This window comes from Zingiber officinale, chromosome 8B (genome assembly GCF_018446385.1).
Source record: "Zingiber officinale cultivar Zhangliang chromosome 8B, Zo_v1.1, whole genome shotgun sequence".
Lineage (NCBI taxonomy): Eukaryota > Viridiplantae > Streptophyta > Magnoliopsida > Zingiberales > Zingiberaceae > Zingiber > Zingiber officinale.
In genome coordinates, this window is record NC_056001.1 from 19974664 (window position 1) to 19987359 (window position 12696).

Below are 12696 nucleotides of genomic sequence, written 5' to 3' on the forward strand. Positions count from 1 at the left end.
TAATTTACAAAATATTACAAACTTTAGTACAATAATTAAAAGAATACCGACAATAGGAAAAGGAAATTGAGTCGCATGTTGTCGGAGAAGTCTCGCAGCGTCGCAGGAGCAGTGCGCAACAGAGCAGTCGTAGAAGAAGTTGTTGTTATTCCTGCTCTAGGTAGAAGGCTTCTTTTATAGAAGTGCTCCGGGCGCCCGGATCCCTTCCATGCGCCCTGACCACCATTTTCCAGCAACTCACTTTCCTGTGAGAAAATATTAGTCCGAGGTAAATACAAATTATACTACCCTGCAAAATAAAGTATTAGCACAATTATAGTTAAATAGAGTAGTAATTAGATTCTGTCTCCTCGATACCAGAATCTAGTCATGATCTCAATTTAGATTTTTAAAATGGATTTAAGTTGGATCGACGCCTATAGTTTCCTCAAACGGGGAACGCGTCCTCACCAAGTCACTCCCCTCCAATGACTTACCTTTACTTACCATTTGCCAGACATCCGGCTAGCTCGTCGACCTGTCTGGACTTCGTGCCAACTATCCAGTCGACCCGTTGACCTAGCTGGACTTCTCTGCAACACTGAGTTAGCACAATAGATAAAGTAATAAAGTAAGACAGTGTTAACAGATTTCAAGATTCGCTGGTCCGTTGACCAGAAACCAGTCAATCATATATAACCTAGGGTTGCCTCCCCTACGCTGCCCAGCTTCACTCACTAGGACTTCCATTGTCTGGCTTCACTCACCAGGACTTTCACCACCTAATTTCACTTACTAGGGTCCGGCTTAACTCATCAGGACTTCCACCACCTAGCTTCACTCACTAGGGTCTGACTTCACTCACCAAGACTCCACCACCTAGGTCACTCACTAGGGCTTCCAATTTGCCTAACCTCCAGTTAAGACTAGTCACTCAGTAGACTTCTCACCTGTCTATCATTTGGGTAGGACTTACCTTTGCTAGTCATCTAGTCCTGACTAGACTTCTCTCTTCCAAATATCAAGTTTTGTTTGGATCAACCTTTGGTCAAATTGACCAAACTTAAGTGATCCTGTCCGAATCAAGAGTCAGCGGATGCTGGGCACGTGGCGCTCTCTGCTGGATCCTCGAGTGCTCCGGCGAACCTGCAACAAAATCGAGCCGGGAGGGGTGTCCCGGCGACGGTCCTCCGACGCTCAAGTCAGGTAAGTGTTGGAGAAAGTGACTGCCAAATTCGTATTCTGCGTACCTTTGGCGAAGTAATAGCCTCTTTATATAAGACGGAGAAGGAACCGATGCACGCCCACCGAGGTGCGTACGTGTCAGCAACCCATACCACGGTATGCACTTGTCAGAGAGCTTACCTGACACCATGCTGCCACAGTCCGAGCATGTTCTTTGATGGGACGGCAGGACCACCCGTTGTCAGACTAGAAGTATGGCACAGCCATACGACTTGACGGCTATCAGAAGATGTCCCCATCTTTTACCCACCGTCTGACTAGGGTGCCCGGCCCGCCGAGCGGGCGATGAACGTCGTCCGGGCGGCCTTGATTCTTTGCGCCGTCCGGACGGCACCTCCTTCCGCTCGGTCATTACGCACTGCTTTATTTGAGCGTCGGACCCCTGGTCCCTACCAGGGTGCCTTTTACTATCAGATTTTCCTTTCTTCTGAGTCCGGTAGGCTCGCCCTTTTCCGGCGAGCCATTGGACCTTGTGACCTCCCCTCGGCGTTGACTCCTTATGGGGTTCCGGATTTTTACCGCCGGATCACTTGCCTTCCTCTCGAGTCTAGTCGAAGGAGGCAAAGTCCGACTAACTGGACTGCCGATCTGTCGAACAATGATCATTGCCTTAGGCCGCTCGGCCAGGCATAAAGATGCTCATCCGTGCGGCGATATCTGTCTGTCCGGCGATACTTTGTCCATGCCTTGTATTTTCTGGGAATCGATGTCCGTTGTTCTCCCATACTACCCATCACGTGCTCTGCGCGAGGTAAGGGGAGCTCATTAAATGCGGCTAGCACCCGGCTGACACGTGGCGACCGTACATTTGTCAGAGTATGGCAGTTACGTCACTTCCGATGGGACAGCCACCGTTTGAAACGGACGATCCGATGGCAACCTCGATATCGACGACCTGGATCGGACGGTGGAGGTTGCTTCCGGGCGGCCATATAAAGCTTGCGGCTCCGCTTCCGCCGTCGCCTCGCTGCTTCACTCTTCTCCGGCGCTTCTCTGCTCGTATTCTCTTCCGGCAACCTCGCCCCTCAACTCTTCGGCAAACCTCGGCCCTTCGTCGATCATCTTCTTTGTTTGTAAGGCCTTTTCTCTTGTTCCCAGCGCTTTCTTCTTTTTGTTACCCGTTTCCTTCAATCGGCTTCTTCTCCCTTCTTTGCTCACCCCTTCCCTCGGCATCCTATATTCTCGTCCCTTGACCATGACTAGCACTTCACAGTCGACTGGCGGCGCTCCAGGTTTATGGTACACGACCATGGAGAGCCGTTTTGATGAGGAAGACGCCTTGCGTCTCGTCCGGACTTATGACCTGCCGACCGACCACCAAATAGTGTTAGCCACACCAGCCGATCGGCCTCATGCACCGCCGTCCGGCACAGTGCTTTTCTTCCGAGACCAATTTCTGGCCGGACTGCGTTTTCCACCTCACAAATTTTTCTTAGAAGTCTGCAACTATTTCCGCATTCCGCTCGGCCAGGTAGTTCCCAACTCTATTAGGCTGCTGAGCGGAGTGATAGTTTTGTTCAAGCTGAACAACATCCCCTTGGACCCAAAAATATTCCATTACTTTTACTATCCCAAGCAAGCCGAGTGGGGTACCTTTGTTTTCCAGTCTAGGATAGGCTTCGTGCTTTTTGATCATATGCCGAGCTCCAACAAACATTGGAAGGAGCATTTTTTCTATATACGTTTTCCCGAGCGGCCGACTTTCCGCACCAAGTGGCAGACGGCTATGCCCGCGCAACCGGAGCTCGGCAAGTTTAGAGGTGACGCAGACTATCTCCATGCAGCCGAACGGCTAGTCGGTCAGCGCTATCATATTGACGAGATGCTCCTTCCGGGAGTAATGCATATATTCGGCTTGTCTTCTATCCCCGCCGATCTGTCCTACAACATGAGTAAGTTTCCTTATCTTCCCATTTGTTTTGTTCTAACTGATTTATTTTTTGCTTCTGCAGCTGAAGTCATGTGGCGTGCCAAGGCTACCGAGAAGCTCAAACTGAAAGCTGCTCAGATTGAGGAGGTGACGAACAAGGAGGCCGCCGAGCGGGGCCTTGCTCCATCCGATCCGACCGGTGGAGAAAGTGAGGGGGCACCAACTGTCCCCGAAGCCTCAGATGTCCCTGCCTTTCATAATGAGGCCGCGGGTGACCTAGAACCTCCTACTGAGGCTGAGGTAGGGGGTCGTTCGGCCGATGATGTGCCACTACGCACTCGGAAGCGCCGAAAACCAGAATCTGCCCCTGCCTCTGCCCCTGCCTCTAATCTTGATGAGCCACTGCCCGAGCGGAGCGCGGGCGCACCGGCGCTATCCGGGACGGTTTCCCTCGAGAGTACCCCAACTCCTCAGGGCTCTCCGAGGGCCAGCTCGGAGGTGCCGCCGTCCAGCCCTTCCAGAACTTTGCGCCGTATCAGGCGTATAGGTGAGCTTCCCTCCTCTTCTGCCGGTGGGCCGTCCGATAAGGCCGCTGATTCTCAGAACGAGCCGAGCGGCCAAAACTTGATAAAGACCGTTCTGCGCCTCCCCTCAGAGGCGTACATGGCTGCTGCCGATCGGCCAGTGGTCCCCGAGCAGCAGATTACTCTGACGGGCCCTCTTGCCCAAGCTTGGCTAGATGCTCGGCGTCGCATAGCCAAGATGACTCCCGGGCAGCTCGGCGATAGCAACCTTCAACAGGCCACCGGGGTATGCTCTCCTTTTCTTTATTTGCATATTCGAATTAGGTTTCTAACCTGTGGACATTTGTTGGTAGAACTGGGTGGAGCAGATCGCTATTAGCAATCGATTGGCCGAGCTGGAGGACGAGTTGAAAAAACAAAAAACCGTTGGGGGTAACGGGCAGTCGGCTGCCGCTCTGGCGAAGGCCAAAAAATCGCTAGATGCCGAACGGAAAAGGGCTAACGATTTGGCGAGCAAAGTCGTTCGGCTCGAAACGATGATCAAGCAACGAGAGAAGGAGCTCAAAACGGCGACCACTCGGAAGCAACAGGCCATCAATGATATGGACCGTATGAAGGTGGAGATCAGGGGGTTGGAACAACGCATCAAAGACTTGGACGCCCTGTTGGCCGCCGAGAAGGAGGGCCGCTCGGCGGATCTCCAAAGATTCGACGGAGATCTGGCCGAGCTCCAAGCCGCCAGCGATGCCGCCCATGCCACGCTCAAGGAATACCAGGAGGGGGAGTCGGCCCGCTCTGACGAGGTGAGGAAAGCGTTCCTGTGTTCGGAGGACTTCGGAGAGAAGTTCACTGACAAGATATCCCTCACGTTCGAGGAGGCGATCAAGGCGGCGGTGGGATATCTAAAGACCAAAGGTCACTTGCCTGCCGAGTTGACCATCCCCCCCAAAGATATAGCGAGCGTGATGGACACCATCCCCGACGCTCTCTTTGATTTTGATGTCTGAGGAGCGTTTTTATAAACTTTTTTGTATTCCAGCCGTTCGGCCCGGACTATCTCTGTAATGACTTTTTTAGCTTGCGTAATAGATGATCTTCTGTTCCTTTCACCTTTTATTGTAGCAAGAACTTACTAAGTATTCTTTATAACCATTCCGCTCGGCACCTCGCTATGCCAGACAAACGAATTATCTTCAATGTCTCATTACGCGCCTGATCAACCGCTCAGCGCGCAAACTTGTTTGCCTCTTTAATTCCGATTAACCATCCTTTGCTCGGCTCTCGATCTTTAACGACGGTGCTCGTCGGCGCGGAGGTTTATAGCCGATCGGCGTGGCTCTCGATCTTTAACGACGGTGCTCGTCGGCGCGGAGGTTTATAGCCGATCGGCGCGGCTCTCGATCTTTAACGACGGTGCTCGTCGGCCTTCCGCTCGGAGGGTTTATAGACGCCGGCTCCCGGCTCGGATATAAACCTCCCGGCCGATCGGCTCGGGGGCCTTCGGTTTCGAGCTCCCGGCTCGGATATAAACCTCCCGGCCGATCGGCTCGGGGGCCTTCGGTTTCGAGCTCCCGGCTCGGATATAAACCTCCCGGCCGATCGGCTCGGGGGCCTTCGGTTTCGAGCTCCCGGCTCGGATATAAACCTCCCGGCCGATCGGCTCGGGGGCCTTCGGTTTCGAGCTCCCGGCTCGGATATAAACCTCCCGGCCGATCGGCTCGGGGGCCTTCTGTTTACGATGATAATGCCTTATATTCGCTCTTTTGACTTTTCATCTCTGCATTTCAAGTATTTAGTCGAAAAATGAAATACGGGTGATCTGTGATACACCTTTCACCTGCCGGTAAGGGAGGTGGTTCGCCCACGGCCTATCTAGCCCGTCCCTCGTCCTCCGATAATACTGGCGAGCGAGCTGATGATTTTGAAAGGGCCTGCCCATGGAGCTTCAAGCTTGCCGACGTCGCCGACCGCTTGTTTCTTCCAGACAAGATCGCCGACTTGGAACGATCTGGGAATTACGCTACGGTTGTAGTTTTGCTTCATCCACTGATGGTATGCCCGAACGGACGCCCTTGCCCTCTCCTCTTCTACCAAGTCCAGCTCCATGTTTCTTCGTTCGGCGTTGTCATCATCATAGCTCTGGATCCGGCCAACGCCGACTTCGACCGGTATGACAACCTCACCGCCATATACCAAATGGAACGATGTGACTCCCGTCCCTTCTTTTGGCGTCGTTCGGATGGCCCACAAGACGCCGACACTTCATCCGCCAACTCCTCCCAAATGGTGAGCCGAGCGCTGAAGAATTTCCGGTTGGCGACTTGACTTGCTTCGAGGATAGGCCACGGACGTGAAATGTTGCTCAATGCCGTAGCTTTTGCACCAATCCTCTAACATCTTCCCTGTGAACTGCCGCCCGTTGTCGGACACTAGTCGGCGAGGGATGCCGAACCGACAAATGATGTGTTGCCAGATGAATTTTTTAACCATTTGTTCAGTGATCTTTGCCAGCGGCTCGGCCTCCACCCACTTGGAGAAATAGTCTACCGCCACTAATAAAAATTTCCTCTGCCCGGTCGCCATCGGAAATGGACCCACAATATCCATTCCCCATTGATCGAACGGACATGAGATGGTTGATGCCTTCATCTCCTCTGCCGGTCGGTGGGAGAAGTTGTGATACTTCTGGCATGAAAGGCATGTAGATACTGTCCGAGCGGCATCTGTTTGTAAGGTTGGCCAAAAGTATCCGGCCAAGAGGATCTTCTTGGCCAATGAGCGTCCGCCCGGATGACCTCCGCATGATCCTTGATGTACTTCCTGGAGGATATAAGCTGAGTCCTCCGAGCTTACACATTTCAGCAAAGGGCACGAGAAAGCTTTCTTGTAAAGCTTCTCTCCGATGAGTGCAAACCGACCGGCTCTTCTTCTGAGGAGCCGGGCTGCATATTCATCGGATGGTGTGGTGCCCGAACGGAGGAATTCTATAATAGGTGTCCTCCAGTCACTTGGAAACGCGAGGCCTTGCATCCGGTCGACATGCGCCACCAGCAGCGTTTTTTCAATTGGTTGCTGAATGGCGATCGGCGTTATTGAGCTCGCGAGTTTGGCTAACTCATCGGCAGCCTGGTTCTCCGTTCGGGGGATCTTCTGAATAAGCATATCTCGGAAAGTAGCTTTGAGTTTTTCAAAGGCCTCAGCGTAGAGTTTGAGCCGAACACAGTTGATTTCAAAGGTGCCGGAAAGTTGCTGAGCGGCCAACTGCGAATCGGAATAGAGTGTCACCCGACCTGCTCCCACATGCCGTGCTGCCTGCAATCCGGCTATGAGGGCCTCATACTCGGCTTCATTGTTAGTAGCTTTGTAATCTAGCCGGACGGATAGGTGCATCTTTTCTTCCTGAGGTGAGAGTAGTAATATTCCGATCCCACTTCCAAGCCGAGTGGAGGATCCATCCACATATATTCTCCACATAGCTTCTGGCTCTGGCCTTTGCACTTCGGTCACAAAATCAGCCAAGGATTGGGCTTTAATCGCCGAGCGGGGCTGATATTAGATGTCAAATTCACTTAATTCTGTCGTCCACTTGATAAGCCGTCCGGACGCTTCTGGATTCAACAGCACTCTTCCAAGTGGGCTGTTCGTCCGGACAATAATGGTATGAGCCAAGAAATACGGTCGCAGGCGCCGAGCGGCTAGAACTAAAGCAAAGGCCAACTTCTCGAGCCCAGTGTAACGAGATTCAGCATCTTTTAAAATGTGGCTTAGAAAATACACCGGCTGTTCTCCGCCGTTCGCCCTCACAAGTGCTGAGCCTACAGCATGCTCAGTTGACGACAGATACATATAAAGTGGCTCACCTCCGACCGGCTAATGGTAGAGAATTAAGATATGTCTTCAACTCTTCAAATGCTCGGTCACATTCTTCATCCCACTGGAATTTAGTAGCCTTGCAGATCTTGAAGAATGGCGGGGCTTGGTCGGTTCTGGAGATGAATCTCGATAGAGCGGTTATCCAGGTCAACCTTTGCACTTCTCTTGTATTTCTTGGGGCGGCATGTCTTGCGGTGCTTTAACTTTGCTTGGGTTTTCAATTCCCCGTTCGGTCACTATATACCCCAAGAAACGCCTCCTTTGGCTCCGAACAGGCACTTTTGGGGATTTAGTTTGACTCCATATTTGCGTTAGGAAGGTTTCTTCCATATCCTTGAAAAGATCGGCCGCTCGGACGGATTTGATAAGAATGTCGTCCACATAAACTTCCGATTCCTCCGATCTGCTCCTTGAACACCTTGTTCATCAAGCGTTGATAGGTGGCTCGGCATTCTTCAATCCGAACGGCATCACATTGTAACAATATGTGCCGTCGATAATGAAGCTTACTTTTCTTGATCTTTTCGCGGTACTTGATGATATCCTTGGTAAGCGTCAAGCATGCAATTAGTTCGCAGCCTACCGTGGAGTCTGTGGCAGAGGATAAAAATCCTTGGGGCATGCCTTGTTTAAATCTCGAAAGTCGATGCAGACCCTCCACTTGCCGCCCGGCTTGGAGACCAAGACTACGTTGGCCAGCCACCTCGGTGTGGCCGGCCTTCGAAGTTTTTCCACCTCCACGGGATAATGGCATCTGCTCGGCGCTGAAGTCCCTTTTTCTCTGCTTCATCGCCGAGCGTCCGGTCGGACATGCAATTCATGCTGCGCTAGGCTTGGGGAAATTCCAGGTAATTCATGTGTCGACCAGACGAAGACATCATGATTTCGTTGGAGGCATTGAATCAGCTTCTCCTTCTGTTCTTTCTCCAGATCAGAGGCGATAAAAGTCGTGGCCTCCGATCGGGTCGGATGGATCTGGACTTCCTCCTTTTCATCATAAATTAAAGCAGGAGGTTTCTCGGTTATGGCGTGTACCTCAATTCGGGGCGCCTTCCGAGCGGAACAAGCTTCTGCTCGGATCATCTCTATATAGCACCGCCGATAGCTGATCTCCCCGCACTTCTCCTACTTTGTCCTCCACGGGGAACTTTATCTTCTGGTGGAAGGTTGAGACAACCGCTCGGAATTCGCCGAGCGCCGGTCGTCCCAAAATGACGTTGTAGGATGAGGGAGAGTCGACCACCACGAAGTTTATTGTCCTTGTCCTCCTGAGCGGCTCTTCTCCCAGCGAGGTGGCTAGCCGGATTTGTCCGACCGGCTGAACTTCGTTGCCCGTAAACCCGTAGAGCGGGGTCGTCATGGGCAGCAGCTCGGCTCGATCAATTTGCAGCTGATCGAACGCCTTCTTGAATATGATGTTGACCGAGCTCCCTGTGTCAACAAATATGCGGTGAATGGTGTAATTTGCTATTACTGCTTTAATGAGCAGCGCGTCGTCGTGGGGCACTTCTACTCCTTCTAAGTCCCCGGATCCGAAAGTGATTTCCGGTCCACTTGCCCGCTCTTGGCTGCAGCCGACCGCGTGGATCTGCAGCTGCCGGACGCCCGCCTTTCTGGCTCGGTTGGAATCTCCTCCGGTCGGCCCACCAGCAATAACGTTGATCTCGCCCCGGGAAGTATTGTTCCTATTTTCCTCCTCCCGAGCGGACGGTCGTGACCGTTCTCTGGACGCCCGGCGATTCTCCTGCCTTGGGGATCGGTGCCGATCGGGTGTCTGCTGATGTCGCCCCTCGGTGCGGGTCCGGTCAGCTTCATGAGTCCTACGTCTCCTGTCGATGGGAGGCGACCGTCGTTCGGCTTTCCTGGGAACAGGATTGGACACAAAGGGAAGGCTTCGGCAATCCCTCGTGTTGTGCGTATCCGTCTGGTGGAATTTGCAGAACATAGGGGTCCACCTCTTCTTTGGCTTAGGCGGCGGCCACTTCTTGTGCGATCGGCGTGAGGGGATCGAATGCTTGACCCTCGGTCCTCGGGTGGGCTGGCGGTGTCTTCCGCTCGGCATGAGCAGTCTTGGCCTTTTTTCCTTTTCGGCGGCTTGCGCTTCTTCCACATTTATATATTCGTTGGCCCGATGTAACATGTGATCATAATCTCGGGACGGCTTTCGGATGAGCGACCGGAAAAAGTCCCCATCCACAAGGCCTTGCGTGAAGGCATTCATCATTGTCTCCGAAGTGGCCGTGGGGATATCCATCGCCACTTGGTTGAATCGCTGAATATAGCCTCGAAGCGATTCTCTCGGCTCTTGCTTGATGGCGAATAATCTGACACTTGTCTTTTGATAACGCCGACTACTAGCGAAGTGGTGGAGGAAGGCCGTTCGGAATTCCTTGAAGCTCGTGACGGATCCGTCCGGCAACCTCCGAAACCACCATTGAGCCGATCCCGAGAGGGTGGTAAGGAAGACTCTACACTTTACTCCATCTGTGTACTGATGGAGCGTGGCTGTATTGTCGAACTTACCCAGATGATCATCCGGGTCTGTTGTTCCATTGTATTCGCCGATCGTCGGAGGCACGTAGTGCTTGGGCAGAGGGTCTCGTAGGATAGCCTCCGAAAATTGGCGATTGATCCGCTCGGAGGAGGAGTCCGCTCGGGGAGCTTTCCCCTTCCTGTCATCCCGTCTTGGCATTTCATCTGAGGAAGACCCTCTATCTCTTCGGGCTGGTATGGCTTCAGGGGTGCGAAATAAGGCCCGATGGAATGCGACGGTGGCTGGAGGTGCTTCCGCTCGGCCACCAGACGCAGATGTTGCTTGTTGCTCCGCCCGCTCGGCGGATGCTTTTTGTTTTTGCTCCATGAGTTTGGTGGCCTTCATCTCGACCAGAGCATCGAGTTCTTCTGCTGAAAGCGTCACCGTGTGTTGTCGTCCAGCCTCGTCCATTGTCTCCGATCGGATGCAGGAGCGTTCCCATAGACGGCGCCAATTTGATCCTGTCCGAATCAAGAGTCAGCGGATGCTGGGCACGTGGCGCTCTCTGCTGGATCCTCGAGTGCTCCGGCGAACCTGCAACAAAACCGAGCCGGGAGGGGTGTCCCGGCGACGGTCCTCCGACGCTCAAGTCAGGTAAGTGTTGGAGAAAGTGGCTGCCAAATTCGTATTCTGCGTACCTTTGGCGAAGTAATAGCCTCTTTATATAAGACGGAGAAGGAACCGATGCACGCCCACCGAGGTGCGTACGTGTCAGCAACCCATACCACGGTATGCACTTGTCAGAGAGCTTACCTGACACCATGCTGCCACAGTCCGAGCATGTTCTTTGATGGGACGGCAGGACCACCCGTTGTCAGACTAGAAGTATGGCACAGCCATACGACTTGACGGCTGTCAGAAGATGTCCCCGTCTTTTACCCACCGTCTGACTAGGGTGCTCGGCCCGCCGAGCGGGCGATGAACGTCGTCCGGGCGGCCTTGATTCTTTGCGCCGTCCGGGCGGCACCTCCTTCCGCTCGGTCATTACGCACTGCTTTATTTGAGCGTCGGACCCCTGGTCCCTACCAGGGTGCCTTTTACTATCAGATTTTCCTTTCTTCTAAGTCCGGTCGGCTCGCCCTTTTCCGGCGAGCCATTGGACCTTGTGACCTCCCCTCGGCGTTGACTCCTTATGGGGTTCCGGATTTTTACCGCCGGATCATTAAGTATATTGTTAAACATCTAAATCCTAGAGGTCGATTACACCAACACTTTGGTTGTCTTTATCTCTTCTCTCTCCTACATGCACTTTGATGCTGATCTTTAAGACCAGCACCAACATGTTGGTATTGATTTGCATGCGCTACAATCACGTTGGTGCTGGTTTACATAAATCAACACCAACTGTGGTGTTGATTTACGCACTAGCACGTTGGTGCTGGTTTGTGAAAACTAGCAAGTGCTAGTTTGTGAAAACCAATAGGTGCTAGTTTGCAAAAACCAACATCACGTTGGTGCTGGTGTGCAAATCAGCACTACTATTGGTACTGATTTGTGAAAACCAGCACTAATATGGTTTGTGCTTGATTTATGCACCAAAGACCAGCACCAACATGTTGGTGCTAGTCTTTAAAAGTTAGCACGTTGAAGCTGGTCTTAAAGATCAGCTCCACCTTTAAAGACCAGCACCAATGTGCATGTAAGAGAGAGAAGAGAATTGCATGTAGATGAGTAGGGATGACAATGAGTTGGGCTTAAATCTGACCCCGTATTAAACACTCCTCGTTCGGGGCGAATTTAAACCTGGTCAAACGGGTTACAGGAACCCTCCCCGTAGATATATATATATATATATATATATAACGGGTTGGGGGGTCCAATCCACCCCAAACCCGCCGAGTTTTGAGCCGGGTCTGGGTGGGGTGGGTTGAAAAAGTAGGCGGGGCGGGTCTGAGTTTGAGTTCATTTTTTTTGGTGGGGTGGGTTTTAGGATTAGCCAATCCCAGTCTAAACCCGACCCATTGTTATCCCTACAGATGAGAGAAGGGAATAAAAAAATAAATAAATTTTGGTCACGTCAAATGATCCACGTGGGATGGGTATTTTGGTCTTTTCATTTGTTGGATCTCTTTTTGAGGATCTGGCTTTGTGATAGAAAAAAAGGAGGGGAGGTGCTGCACGATTCATCTTCAAGGGGGAAAGAAGAAAGTGTTAGGACTAAAAGAATTAAGATATTTTTACAATGGTATAATATTGTCTATTTTAGATCTAAGATCTCATAATTTTACTTTTGGGCTCTACCCAAAATGTCTCATACTAATAAAGTTATCTTTCTCTTATAACTTATGATTTTTCCCAAGTGTTTTCAATATGAGATTATGTTTGCAACCCCAACAATCCCTCCTTAAAAGAAGGACCACAGGGACGCTCATTAAGCGGAAAGTCTATCCGTTTGACGTCCGATTCTCGACCCACCAAGTCTTCCTACCCCTCAATCCAACCAACCTACTAAGACTTCCTTGCCTAGCCATAACTAGGACTTCCTGCCTCTTTGTCCAACCGACCTACTAGGACTTTCTTACCTAGATGGAACTAGGACTTCCTTACCTAATCACAATTAGGACTTCCTACCTGGTGTCTAATCCTCTTAATTCGGATATGGGAACTCTCACTTCCTTTGTTCGAAGTTAATATTCTACTCACATAACTCGATTAAACGATAGCTCTTATTC